Genomic DNA, 15,072 nt, shown 5'->3' with positions numbered 1-15,072 from the left:
GTTGATTATCGTTCATGACATGTTTATTTAATGAGACTAAGCCCCATCCCCTTAGATCCATTACTAACTATCTCCTTGGACAAACCTTTCGTCAAAGGGTCCGCAATATTCTCCTTGGACTTAACCCAATCAATGGAAATAACGCCTTTTGAGATTAGTTGTTTTAGGGTATCGTTTCTTCTTTTTTTATATAGACTTCCCATTATAGTAGTTGTTTTTAGCTTTAGCTATGGCAGCTTGATTATCACAATGTATAGATATAGCCGGCACAGGCCTATGCCAGAGAGGAATGTCTTCTAAAAAGCATCTTAGCCAAGCGGCTTCCTCTCCTGCTTTATCTAGAGTAATAAACTCAGATTCCATAGTGGATCTATCTATGCAAGTCTGTTTGGAACTCTTCCAAGAAACATCCCCACATGCTAGAGTGAAAACATATCCACTCGTAGACTTAGACTCCTCTGAGTCTGATATCCAGTTTGCATCACAAAATCCCACAAAGACGGCAGGATACCTTTCATAATTCAAACAAAAGGTCAACGTGTATTTCAAATACCTCAACACTCTAAAAAGTGCATCCTAGTGTTCCTGCCCTGGATTACAAGTATACCTACTTAACCTACTCACAACATAAGCAATGTATGGCCTAGTACAGTTCATCAAATACATCAGACTTCCTATAACTCGTGAGTATTCAAGTTGTGATACTCCATTACCTTTGTTCTTTTTGAGTTTACAACAAGGATCATACGGAGTATAAGAAGGTTTAAATTAAAATGATTGAATTTTCTAAGCACAGATTCAACATAATGAGATTGACTAAGACTATAACCGTTATAATTTCTCATAATTTTCATCCCTAAGATTACATCTGCAGGTCCTAAGTCTTTCATGTCAAAGTTCTCATTCAGCATGTTCTTAGTGGAATTAATTACATCCATGTTTGTACCAAGTATAAGCATATCATCAACATACAAGCATATAATCACACAGGCATCATTTACAAGCTTAGTATATACTTACTTGTCAGATTCATTGATTCTAAAACCAGTAGAAAACATTACATGATCAAATTTTTCATGCCATTGTTTAGGTGCTTGTTTCAATCCATACAAAGATTTTTTCAGTTTACAAACTTTGTTTTGACAACCTTTTACTACAAAGTCTGAGGATCAGACTCTGCTAGTGTTATGAAGTCACTACAAACTTTCTTTATGAGTTCCCCAGAAAATTTTGCTGATACATCAACATTGTTCTTACCCATTGTTACAGATAGAAAAAATACATATCGTGTTAAGATTGTTGCTTCTGTAACAATAAAACACTCAAGAAAGATGTTAGAAAGATGTAAGAATAAAAGGATTAATTTCTGGAAAGTAAATAGACACTCAATTGGACTGCAAACAGAGGACAGAGTCACCTGTTCAACACGCTGTCCTTAACACGATATTTGACCGGTACGCCTCAAGAATGAGTGATGCATATACCCTGTGGTCAAGTTCGTATCCAGGATAAAACTTCCCGTTGCAAGCACTACATTACTTTCCCACTCTTACGACCTCAACAACAATTGCGCATGGAATGAAAAATAAAGGACCACACAGGGGCAGAAGAAGAAAAGAAGAGGATAGTAGCTCTTCTGGACACAAAACGAAATGAGAGAAAGTGATCGCTTTATATAGGGGAGAATAGAGAGAGGTCTCATAAACGCGCATTAAAATAATTTCAATTAATTCAGATTTTTTCCAACGGTTTGAAACGATCATGCGTCATTATGTTTGATATAAAAAGTTCATGCAAATTTAAATTTGAAATAAAAACGTTCATGCAAATTTAAGTTTGATATAAAACATTCATGCAAATTAATGTTGATATAACGTTCATGCATAAACATAATGTCGCCCAAAGATTTATTTTGTTTGAAATATTTTAAGTATTAATTCAAAAATTCAAAAGAAGTTTTGCCAAAAAAGATAAGTCCACACCCGGCCCGCACGGACGGTGGCGGCGTGTGTGCTTCGGTGCGAAGCATCGCGCGTGTGTGAAAATGTGTGATTGCACCAACTAGCCCATTGCCTAAGTCCTCTCCCTCGCACAAAAGTGCTAATGACCCAAGGGCCACTCTAATATCAAAATTTTCAATACTTTTGGAGAGGTATCATCTTTAGTTTTCCCTATGTGGGACTAAAGGTTCATTCACAAATACTGAAAATGAGCTAGTGTCCTTAGTGACCAATAGATCCTAAGTTCCAATCCCACCAAGACCAAAAACCAAACTATTTTATAAACTCATTTTCTCTAACAATCCCCCACATGAATGAAATACCGATAAAAAATCAGAAAACGGAAAGCGAGAAATACCACTTAGGCAAGAGGTGTCCATGAGGTCTTGAACCTTTGCTTAGTGAGAAATTTCCGGAACTACTTGATGGACAGTGAACGCGATGTCTTGAACTACCATCTTTTGGTGTAATCCGCGATAATAACCACGCGTGATATCTCTCTAGGTGCTGTCGAGTTCGTCCCGTTGTGTCCTTTTTGGCCCTGGACAAATCCCGTTTCTAAGAATGCTCTAGAGAATCAGCTCTTTTCTCATAGGAAGCGACCCACTTCCACATTCAGATAGGTGAGTTCTATCAAGAGTGTTTACTGCTACACCCCACTTCGATCTAAAATTTAAACTATAGAACTCATTTAGACTTAATAGAAAATCATCCTCACATGCAGTCACACTATCACGTCTACACCATAGGGAAGGGGCAGAGAATGAATTCTCTGATAGTGTTTACCTTGACCTGCCACAAATTAGTTTCTCATTCGAAACCTTGATCTTGGGATCTCCAGTCAGCAAGGTTGAGTATCCTTCATGGCAAGTTTATTTAATGAGCCTAAGCCCCATCCCCTTAGATGCATTACTAACTATCTCCTTGGACAAACCTTTCGTCAAAGGGTCCGCGATATTCTCCTTGGACTTAACCCAATCAATGGAAATAACGCATTTTGAGATTAGTTGTTTTAGGGTATCGTGTCTTCTTTTTATATGTATAGACCTCCCACTATAGTAGCTGTTTTTATCTTTAGCTATGTCAGCTTGATTATCACAATGTATAGATATAGCCGGCACAGGCCTATGCCAGAGAGGAATGTCTTCTAAAAAGCATCTTAGCCAAGCGGCTTCCTCTCCTGCTTTATCTAGCGCAATAAACTCAGATTCCATAGTGGATCGAGCTATGCAGGTCTGTTTGGAACTCTTCCAAGAAACAACCCCACATGCTAGAGTGAAAACATATCCACTCGTAGACTTAGACTCCTCTGAGTCTGATATCCAGTTTGCATCACAAAATACCTCAAGGACGGCAGGATACCTTTCATAATTCAAACAAAAGGTCAACGTGTATTTCAAATACCTCAACACTCTAAAAGTGCATCCCAGTGTTCCTGCGCTGGATTACAAGTATACCTACTTAACCTACTCACAGCATAAGTGGTGGCTCTCTAAAAGAGTCACAGAAATGATAACTGCAAGTGCACATGGTCTGTTGTAGTGAGTGTGCAAGGCAGGGTCGAACCACAGAGACTTGGGTGTGAATTGAAGTAATGAAGCAAGTGACAGTTAACAAGAAAAATCAGTGGCAGTGAATAAGAATAGTGAAACAAAGACAAACAAACCAAGGCTGTTAGCCAAGGGCAGTGATAAAGAAACAAAGGCAGGTCTTTCAACTATGTTCTTGTCCCTTGTTAGTTATCAGTCAGCTTCTAGGCTTTCTGAATAACTAGATGACAGTTTCGGTTCAAAGCCGGCTGTTCATATAAGGGTTGGTCTAGAAAGGAGGCTAAAGACACTAAGATGAATTCTAAACCTTGTGGTAGTTGGGGCTCTCACACTGGAACTACCCGCAGAGAAGCTTGCTTAGTGTTTTAACAACCTATAAGGATATTCAATCCTAGACAATTCAAGCACAACAAGATCAGAGCATGGATAGGATAAAAACAATTGAAGTTTACAACATCATTTAAAATAAAAACTAACCCTTGAGGCACTGGCTATTCCAGTCCTCTTGGGTGAAGCACTGGCTAGTCCAGGCATACCCCAATTACAACACCCAGAGACCCCTATTTATACATACAAGCTATAATCAAAGAATCCCCAAATCAGTAGCACATCAACAAAATTAGGGTTTGCTGAAAAATACAATTAAAATCAAAATTGGCTAACCTAATCTACTGATAACAACCCTACTACGTGACCCATACTTCAATTTAGACATACAACCGATTTTCCCAAAAAATCCCCAATGTCAGAAAAATTAGGGTTTTAGAAATTAAAATTAGAAATTTACCTAATCTCTGACTCCAATAAAACTTAGACCCATGCTTAGAATTAGTCTTCCCTTGCTTCCCATACCTTCAATTTGCCTCTAGATCGACCTGATTTACCTATTTCACACTTTAGGGTTTCGGTTGAAAATGTGTGGAATAAGTAAAGTAGACGGACTAGGGAGAGGGGAACAATGATAGGTTATCATTGTTTGACGCTGTGGTAATTATGGTGGTGATGGCGGAGCAGTTGGGATAGCAGGTGGAGGAGATGGTGGCGGACATGGAGGTTGCAGAAGAGGTGAGGGGAGAAAGAGAAGATGGAGTCGATGGAAAAGAGTGAGGGGGGTGTTTGGTTGGGTAGGAATAGGGTTAGGTACTAGGGTGTTGAGCGGATGTATCAGAATTTGGTGTCTAGTGAGTTAAAGCGTTGGATCGACACATCTGATCGAATCTATCGGCTGAGATGACAATGCTTGCAGCGACCGTAGGATTGTGAGACACAACAAAACTGATGGCTCCAGATGGAGTTAGGTGCTGTAGTGTTAGACAGGAGCTCCAGAGTTTGATGCACTGTGATGAAGCGACCGTTGGATGATGGAATGGATCCAATCTGACGGTTAAGAGGGGAAACGGGTTTGGGTATTGATTTTAGGCTTAGAAAATGGGTTTGGGTTTAGGAAATGTGTTTGGGCTTAAACAATCTTGAGCCTACTTCTTCTTTAAGAACAATTTCTTCCTTTGTGAGCCCATTTTCATGCTTCTGGTCTTGTGCACAACATTCTTCGCGGTTTCCTTGTGTAATTCCTCCCGGCTTTTCACCACTTTTCTGCTCTTTTCCGCTCCGCTATTCATCCAAACTTTATTTATTACCTAAAAATGCAAAATTAGTTAATAAAAATATTTATTCTTGAAAACAAAGAAAATACAGAATATGGGATAAAATGTAGAATTAATGCACAAAAGATGAGTTAAATGCCAAGAAAAATATATAGAAATATGCACTTTTTAGGACTCATCAAATACCCCCAAACCTGAATTTTACTTGTCCTCAAGTAAAACAAAACTAAGGAAATCCTACCTATACCACTGTTGCTGGTCTCTCGAATGCATTTAGCATATGCACTAAGCCTTTTAAACCACTAAGTGTCCCTAGTGGACGAGTGAAGTCTCGTGAAGGTTTTCTTAGAACGTACCTACAAAGTTCTAGGAAAAAATATAAGCTCATATTCCATGAAATGTGACATGTGCAAGACAGTAGAAGCTCACATCAAAATGGAGATGTCAATCTAGCTATCAAAGGCACAATCCTAGCACTGATAACAAATAAAGACATGTGATAAGAGTGTTAAGTGTATCTACACATGTGTCTAGAATGACCTGAAGTTATGACTACTAATCACCAAGAGATAGTTTTTAGGCTAAGAACCGAATTCTAAGCCAAGGTAGCTGTCCGGCTTTACGAGAATTGTGAATGTTCACCCAATGAGTTGGTGATATTTCAGTTTACCCGCGTTATACATCGATGGCTGCACCCTCCTTGCTTATTACAATAAAACAATAAAAGATGACTCTTTACATTGATTACTCTCTTTTATTTTTGGAACAAGAGAGAACTATTGTCTTTAACATGACAAAACATGGAAAAAATAAATACTTGATTTTTTTTTTTTGAATTTTTTTTTTTTTTTTTTTTTTTTTTTTTTTTTTTTTTTTTTTTTTTTTTTTTTTTTTTTTTTTTTTTTTATTTTTCTGAATTTTTCTTATTATTATTATTTATTTATTTATTTTGAAGAAATAACTTTGATCTGTACAACATAGTGACACTTTTGATACATGAACAAAAAGAAAAACATAATTAAATGACTCTTAGCAAGAGGTGGCCCTTATCGAATGCATCCGGTCAAATTCTATGGTTGTTTTTCTTAACGTATCCTCCAACTTCTATCCCATCCAACCAAAGAACAAGCTAGTCAAGTCTCATTCAGTATTCTAAAGTGATTGGCAATCTAACTTCCTATCAAACACCTTGAAGATCGAGGCTATACATGTACTGGTAGATCGTGCGCGTGCAAGTTTCTTATCACATGTGAATTGTGCTAGAATCAGGGTTCCTAAATATCTAGACTAAGACTCCTAAAATTTACATATTTGCACAAGAGTCAACATTTCAAGGTAAATGAGCTCCATTTTTATGTTTTTTTATCATTTTTTAATATTTTTTTGGAATTTTTAAATTTTTTCAAAAAGAAGGAGTTCTTGTTTTCAATTATAACATGTTATCAAAGTATCTACTTTTCACCCCCAAACCTAAACTAAACATTGTCCTCAATGTTTCAAAATATGAACAAAATTATAATACAACATGTGAAGAGGATCATGTTGAGTAGAGAAAAAGGAAAGAGAATACCCGATTTCGGCGAAAGCAAGATTAGAACTCCGTTACTCAAGGCAAGAATCCAACATATGTCAGCCGAGATCATATTGGATTAGCAAAATATATACAAAAAGAACAAAAGGATTTTTAAAATTTTTATTTACTAGATTATATACAAGAAAATTTGGTTTTTAATGGGATTGGACTTTTTGGGAAAAATTTGGTTTTGTCGGGAGACATTTGGTTTTGTTGGGAATGAAAAACATTTGGTTTTTGATGGGAAAGAGAAAATTTTGGTTTTTAGGGAAAAAGAAAATTTTGGTTTTTAGGGAAAAAGGCCCAGCTGACAACTTATAGTTTGAGCACGAGGCCCAACTGTTCAGTAAACCAAGCCCAGAAGTTAAGTTTCAGTTGGGTTTTGGGCTAGCTGTTTAGCCAAAAGACTAAGCCCAACTGGGCTTTGAAAACTTTTTACAAATTTTTGTTTTGGGTTAAGCCCACAGTGTAGGGGTTTAAAGTTCAGTTGGGTCTAAGCCCACAATTCAGAAACAAAATTTAAACTTGGGCTTAAATCCATAGTTCCATTGACGGGCCCACAATTTCAAAACTTTTTACAAGGCTCAGAAATTTAGTGTGAGATAACAATACCCCAAACCCAGTAAACTGGGTTAGATTTGGCTGGGCAAGTTTTAGCTGGTTCCTGCCTCATCCCACAGTTTGCTTTGCCTTGCTCTTCTCCCTTTCAGCAGCAAAGCAGCAGGTGCAGAAGGCAGTAGCAGCAGCAACACAGGAGGTACCTGGACTCAGAAGAGGAGTGTTCAGTTCACATAATTGGAGGAGTGAAAGAACACAACAAGTGAAGGATAAAATATGCAGCTAAGATGCACAACAACAAATCTCAGACATTCACATCAATAAATGTCAGGCATTCAAATTTCAGTTGACAGTGACCCAATGGCCAATATGCAGTAGCAGCTGACTTAATGCTCAAGTACTCCAAGCAAATGCAATAACAGATGCAATTGGCAAGGCCAAGACAGGGGAGCAGCCAGTTACAGGGCATGGCAAAGCTACAGAATATGACAAAATGAGCAACTATGCAGACAATGAGCAAAGCCACAGAGCAAAGCTACAGATGCAGTGATGCTTTGCAGGTATTCAGAGCAGAAACAAAGATGCAATATGCAAGATGCAAATGCAGAGATGCAGATGAAGATAATGATGCAGAAGATGATGCAAACTAAAGATGCAATATGCTAATGATGCAATGCTAATGATGCAGATGCAGATGCAGATGCTTACACTAAGATGCTTATCAGAACTACACAGCAGGTTATGCAAGAAAATATGATGCAAGTGACAGCAAACTAAGCTACATTAAGTTACACTAAGTTACACCTAATCTACACTAAGTTACACTAAAACAGCAAAACAACACAGTCAAAGGAACAACTTCACTACACAGCAGCCAAGTCCCCGGCAGCGGCGCCAAAAACTTGGTGGCTCTCTAAAAGAGTCACAGAAATGATACCTGCAAGTGCACAGGGTCTGTTGTAGTGAGTGTGCAAGGCAGGGTCGAACCACAGAGACTAGGGTGTATAGTTGAAGTTTTTAATCTAGTTATCTAAATTAACAAGGCAGTAACTAAAGCAATGAGGTAACAGTGAGAGAGAACAAAGATAGTGAAATTCAGTGGCAGTGAATAAGAAACATTGAAACAAAGATAAACAAACCAAGGCTGTGAGCCAAGGGCAGTGATAAAGAAACAAAGGCATTGTTCCCTACAAGTATACAGGGAATAATGCCCCTGTATACTTGTAGGTAAAAATCCCCGGCAGCGGCGCCAAAAACTTGGTGGCTCTCTAAAAGAGTCACAGAAATGATACCTGCAAGTGCACAGGGTCTGTTGTAGTGAGTGTGCAAGGCAGGGTCGAACCACAGAGACTTGGGTGTGAATTGAAGTAATGAAGCAAGTGACAGTTAACAAGAAAAATCAGTGGCAGTGAATAAGAACAGTGAAACAAAGACAAACAAACCAAGGATGTTAGCCAAGGGAAGTGATAAAGAAACAAAGGCAGGTCTTTCAACTATGTTCTTGTCCCTTGTTAGTTATCAGTCAGCTTCTAGGCTTTCTGAATAACTAGATGACAGTTTCGGTTCAAAGCCGGCTGTTCATATAAGGGTTGTTCTAGAAAGGAGGCTAAAGACACTAAGATGAATTCTAAACCTTGTGGTAGTTGGGGCTCTCACACTGGAACTACCCGCAGAGAAGCTTGCTTAGTGTTTTAACAACCTATAAGGATATTCAATCCTAGACAATTCAAGCACAACAAGATCAGAGCATGGATAGGATAAAAACAATTGAAGTTTACAACATCATTTAAAATAAAAACTAACCCTTGAGGCACTGGCTATTCCAGTCCTCTTGGGTGAAGCACTGGCTAGTCCAGGCATACCCCAATTACAACACCCAGAGACCCCTATTTATACATACAAGCTATAATCAAAGAATCCCCAAATCAGTAGCACATCAGCAAAATTAGGGTTTGCTGAAAAATACAATTAAAATCAAAATTGGCTAACCTAATCTACTGATAACAACCCTACTACGTGACCCATACTTCAATTTAGACATACAATCGATTTCCCCAAAAAATCCCCAATGTTAGAAAAATTAGGGTTTTAGAAATTAAAATTAGAAATTTACCTAATCTCTGACTCCAATCAAACTTCGACCCATGCTTAGAATTAGTCTTCTCTTGCTTCCCATACCTTCAATTTGCCTCTAGATCGACCTAATTTACCTATTTCACACTTTAGGGTTTCGGTTGAAAATATGTGGAATAAGTAAAGTAGACGGGCTATGGAGAGGGTAACAATGATGGGTTATCATTGTTTGACGCTGTGGTAATTATGGTGGTGATGGCGGAGCAGTTAGGATAGCAGGTGGAGGAGATGGTGGCGGACATGGAGGTTGCAGAAGAGGTGAGGGGAGAAAGAGAAGATGGAGTCGATGGAAAAGAGTGAGGGGGGTGTTTGGTTGGGTAGGAATAGGGTTAGGTACTAGGGTGTTGAGCGGATGTATCAGAATTAGATGTCCAGTGAGTTAAAGCGTTGGATCGACACATCTGGATCGAATCTATCGACTGAGATGGCAATGCTTGCAGCGACCGTAGGATTGTGAGACACAACAAAACTGATGGCTCCAGATGGAGTTAGGTGCTGTAGTGTTAGACAGGAGCTTCAGAGTTTGATGCACTGTGATGAAGCGACCGTTGGATGATGGAATGGATCCAATCTGACGGTTAAGAGGGGAAACGGGTTTGGGTATTGATTTTAGGCTTAGAAAATGGGTTTGGGTTTAGGAAATGTATTTGGGCTTAAACAATCTTGAGCCCACTTCTTCTTTAAGAACCATTTCTTCCTTTGTGAGCCCATTTTCATCCTTCTGGTCTTGTGCACAACATTCTTCGCGGTTTCCTTGTGTAATTCCTCCCGGCTTTTCACCACTTTTTTGCTCTTTTCCGCTCCGCTATTCATCCAAACTTTATTTATTACCTAAAAATGCAAAATTAGTTAATAAAAATATTTATTCTTGAAAACAAAGAAAATACAGAATATGGGATAAAATGTAGAATTAATGCACAAAAGATGAGTTAAATGCCAAGAAAAATATATAGAAATATGCACTTTTTAGGACTCATCAATAAGCAATGTCTGGCCTAGTACAGTTCATCAAATACATCAGACTTCCTATAACTCGTGAGTATTCAAGTTGTGATACTCCATTAGCTTTGTTCTTTTTGAGTTTACAACAAGGATCATACGGAGTATAAGCAGGTTTACAATCAAAATGATTGAATTTTCTAAGCACAGATTCAATATAATGAGATTGACTAAGATTACAAACGTTAGAATTTCTCCTAATTTTTATCCCTAAGATTACATCTGCAGGTCCTAAGTCTTTCATGTCAAAGTTCTCATTCAGCATGTTCTTAGTGGAATTAATTACATCCATGTTTGTACCAAGTATAAGCATATCATCAACATACAAGCATACAATCACACAGGCATCATTTACAAGCTTAGTATATACACACTTGTCAGATTCATTGATTCTAAAACCACTAGAAACATTACATGATCAAATTTTTCATGCCATTGTTTAGGTGCTTGTTTCAATCCATACAAAGATTTTTCAGTTTACAAACTTTGTTTTGACAACCTTTCACTACAAAGTCTGAGGATCAGACTCTGCTAGTGTTATGAAGTCACTACAAACTTTCTTTATGAGTTCCCCAGAAAATTTTGCTGATCCATCAACATTGTTCTTACCCATTGTTACAGATAGAAAAAATACATATCGTGTTAAGATTGTTGCGTCTGTAACAATAAAACACTCAAGAAAGATGTTAGAAAGATGTAAGAATAAAAGGATTAATTTCTGGAAAGTAAATAGACACTCAATTGGACTGCAAACAGAGGACAGAGTCACGTGTTCAACACGCTATCCTTAACACGATATTTGACCGGTACGCCTCAAGAATGGGTGATGCATATACCCTGTGGTCAAGTTCGTATCCAGGATAAAACTACCCGTTGCAAGCACTATTAGCACTACAGTACTTGCCCACTCTTACGACCTCAACAGCAATTGCGCACGGAATGAAAAATAAAGGACCACACAGGGGAGAAGACGAAAAGAAGAGGATAGTAGCTCTTCTGGACACAAAACGAAATGAGAGAAAGTGATCGCTTTATATAGGGGAGAATAGAGAGAGGTCTCATAAACGCGCATTAAAACAATTTCAATTAATTCAGATTTTTTCCAACGGTTTGAAACGTTCATGCGTCATTATGTTTGATATAAAAAGTTCATGCAAATTTAAATTTGAAATAAAAACGTTCATGTAAATTTAAGTTTGATATCTTTTAAGTATTAATTCAAAAATTCAAAAGAAGTTTTGCCAAAAAAGATAAGTCCACACCCGGCCCGCACGGACGGTGGCGGCGTGTGTGCTTCGGTGCGAAGCATCGCGTGTGTGTGAAAATGTGTGATTGCACCAACTAGCCCATTGCCTAAGTCCTCTCCCTCGGACAAAAGTGCTAATGACCCAAGGGCCACTCTAATATAAAAATTTTCAATACTTATGGAGAGGTATCATCTTTATTTTTTCCTATGTGGGACTAAAGGTTCATTCACAAATAGTGAAAATGAGCTAGTGTTCTTAGTGACCAATAGATCCTAAGTTCCAATCCCACCAAGACCAAAAACCAAACTATTTTATAAACTCATTTTCTCTAATAGGGATTCCCACTCGGATCCATCATTTTTATCCCATGAAAAATTCACAGTTAAGCTTTGAAGCTGTTCCAAGTCTTGCTGAAGTTGCTAAAGGAAAAGAAGAATGGAAGTAGTGACGAGTTTCCCTTGCACACCAACTACTAGTAAAAATTCCAAATAAAGGATCCTCCCAGATTCCGAAGATGATTGAAATGAGGATGAATTCCGAGTTTTCCCACTAAGATCCTCGACATCACAAAACTGCCTCCAACTATATAGCACCATCGTCATCCGAAGTCACTACTACTATCGACTATCAATTTCCGAAGTCAATAACAGCAACACCAACATCAAATCCGGAGATTCAATAAACAAAACAATTATAAAGATAAGTTTCTTTCCTTTCGTTTTCTTTCGATGATTCTTCTTAACTTCTTTTTTGTTTCAAGTCATCCTACTGGTTATAATACCTGTTGATCCATGATTGTTTAGTGATTCAGTCCAAATCAAGAACTCGAGATAACGAGGGAAGTTGAGTTGTACGTATTCAGATTTAAGGTAGCCGAAAAGGAAAGCATCATCGAATCATCTCTTCTTCAATATTTATTCGGCGTCTCCATCACTTTCAATCGGTCTATTTCGACCACCAACTGCCGGAGTCATCATCAACACCAAACCCGAAGATACAACTGACAAAAAAAGTTAAGAGCCGAAAAAGTGAAGAGTTAATGACACCTGCAAATAAACTGGTACAAATTCCAAATAAAGCAGCTTTCGATATTTAACCACCAGCACTATAAGTCCAGCAGTGAAGAGCCGGGCAATGATGAGTTGCTGCTTGCATACCAGTTTCAAACCCAAAAACAAAACCCGAAACACTGAAGAGTTGTCGTTGGCACATCAGTTACTTGTAAGAAATTCCGAAGGAAAGATCCTCCCGAGCAACACCAGCATGTCATAACCAAGTCTTTACCCATGAGTTCTTCGGTTAGTCGATTTCATAAATGACAAAGAAAGTTAATGAAGAACATGCAAGCCAAGTACCATTTACCTCAAATGTTCTGTTCGTCAGTTGCTGATGAATAAAGCTCGAATATTAGTAAATATCATCCTAATCGAATTCCAACTCACAGTGGAGAGTGTCACAACACCATGTACACTAACCATCTCTATCTACATCCGATACCCCGAGTTATACCTTCATCACTCTCTATCGTTCACACAACCAACGTCAACAGTGTTGGTTAAACTTCAATATAGAAGTCACTAACAAGCTGGTTAGGACAAGATTAGGAAATTGATGTAATCCTAAGGGAATTAGAAGTCATCTAGTTCTAAGAAAAGGAAAGACATGTAATAAGGTAATAGGACTAGGAAAAGGAATTCATAGTTCCATATATATATGATCATCAAAGTTGTGGTTGATCATATGAGCAAGATTAGAGCTTGTGTTTAGTTTTGAGAGTTTTTCTATACATCAATAAAGAGAGTTGTCTTTATATAAGCTAAGTTTCATCTTGCAGTTGCCATTAATTGGTATCAGAGCTTGTTTCTGAGCCATGGAAAGCGAAACCACCATTGTGGGTGCAAAACAGTTCACGCCACCATCAATACAAGTTCCAATCCTCAACGCCACAAACTACACAGTATGGGCCATGAGAATGAAGGTATTGATGAAAATCTACAAGGTGTGGGATACAATTGAACCAGGAACAGATGATGCAGATAAGAACAACATCGCTATAGGTTTACTCTTTCAAGCAATACTAGAATATCTTTTTCTACAAGTTGGTGAACAGGAAACTTCAAAGAAAATTTGGAGCTGATCGAGTTAAAGAAGCCCGTCTGCAAACCTTAATGTCTGTATTTGAAAGAGTGAAGATGAAAGACACTGATATTATTGATAGCTTTGCAGGAAATGAGACAATTGATTGGAGTACAAGATATGTCACGGGTAAGGTTGAAGCTTAACGGGGAGAATGTTGGTTAAACTTCAACATAGAAGTCACTAACAAGCTGGTTAGGACAAGATTAGGAAATTGATGTAATCCTAAGGGAATTAGAAGTCATCTAGTTCTAAGAAAAGGAAAGACATGTAATAAGGTAATAGGACTAGGAAAAGGAATTCATAGTTCTATATATATATGATTTGTGATTGATCATATGAGCAAGATTAGAACTTGTGTTTAGTTTTGAGAGATTTTCTAAACATCAATAAAGAGAATTGTCTTTATATAAGCTAAGTTTCATCTTGCAGTTGTCATTAAACAGCACACAAAAAACTACAAAAAAAGAACAATTGGACTCTGGACAGTAGTCGAGTAAAAGACGAGAACCAAGCTCTCAACCACGAATCTTCACCCACGAGATATTGCTACATTCTTTCGTCAGCAGGCAGCAAGACTTTGCAGATAAGCTGGATTTCTTATGCAAAAGAAAAAGAAAAGAGATGGAGGAAATGATGAAAAAAGAAAGTGCAGAAAACAAAACCGATGACACCATTTTACTAAGTCGACCGATAATACATGAAAGCTAACATTTTGCAAGATGGCCAAAGACGAATGCTCAAGCTCCACCTTACTTCTACCTTATTGTCACCACTAGCTCAATTTTCATCCCATCACCCATTCTCTTTGCTTTTTTATCCATATCTTCAGTGTGATAGCAACCTCGGGATGATAGCATCATCGGATAAGAAAACACCAAAAATATCGAAATGTTCTTATCAGTTTCCCCCTGCTCACATCCGAAGTCTTCAACTAATTAGTACCCCCTGTATAACACAACCACCTGACCCATCTACTTCTTATTCGGATCAACAACCTACCTTAAGCTGATCATTATCCGAAACTCCTTTATGCTCAACACCCGCAACTTCAAAAGCACTGGCAATGACCGCCTCCGGATTCTCCGTTGATCACTGTGACTACTTAAAACGGAGAAAATCGATGCATTAAAGTGAATTAACAAAAGAGGTTGAAGAGAACTCGACAACCCCAACCATCGTCACAAACCCGAGACTCCAGCAAACACACAAGCGGACAAAAACTTAAGTCACGTTGAGCCCAACAAGATAACTTTCCTTCTGAAGCGGAAA

This window comes from Papaver somniferum, chromosome 7 (assembly GCF_003573695.1).
Source record: "Papaver somniferum cultivar HN1 chromosome 7, ASM357369v1, whole genome shotgun sequence".
Lineage (NCBI taxonomy): Eukaryota > Viridiplantae > Streptophyta > Magnoliopsida > Ranunculales > Papaveraceae > Papaver > Papaver somniferum.
The sequence above is the reverse complement of the archived record's forward strand: the minus strand, read 5'-3'. Positions refer to the sequence as shown.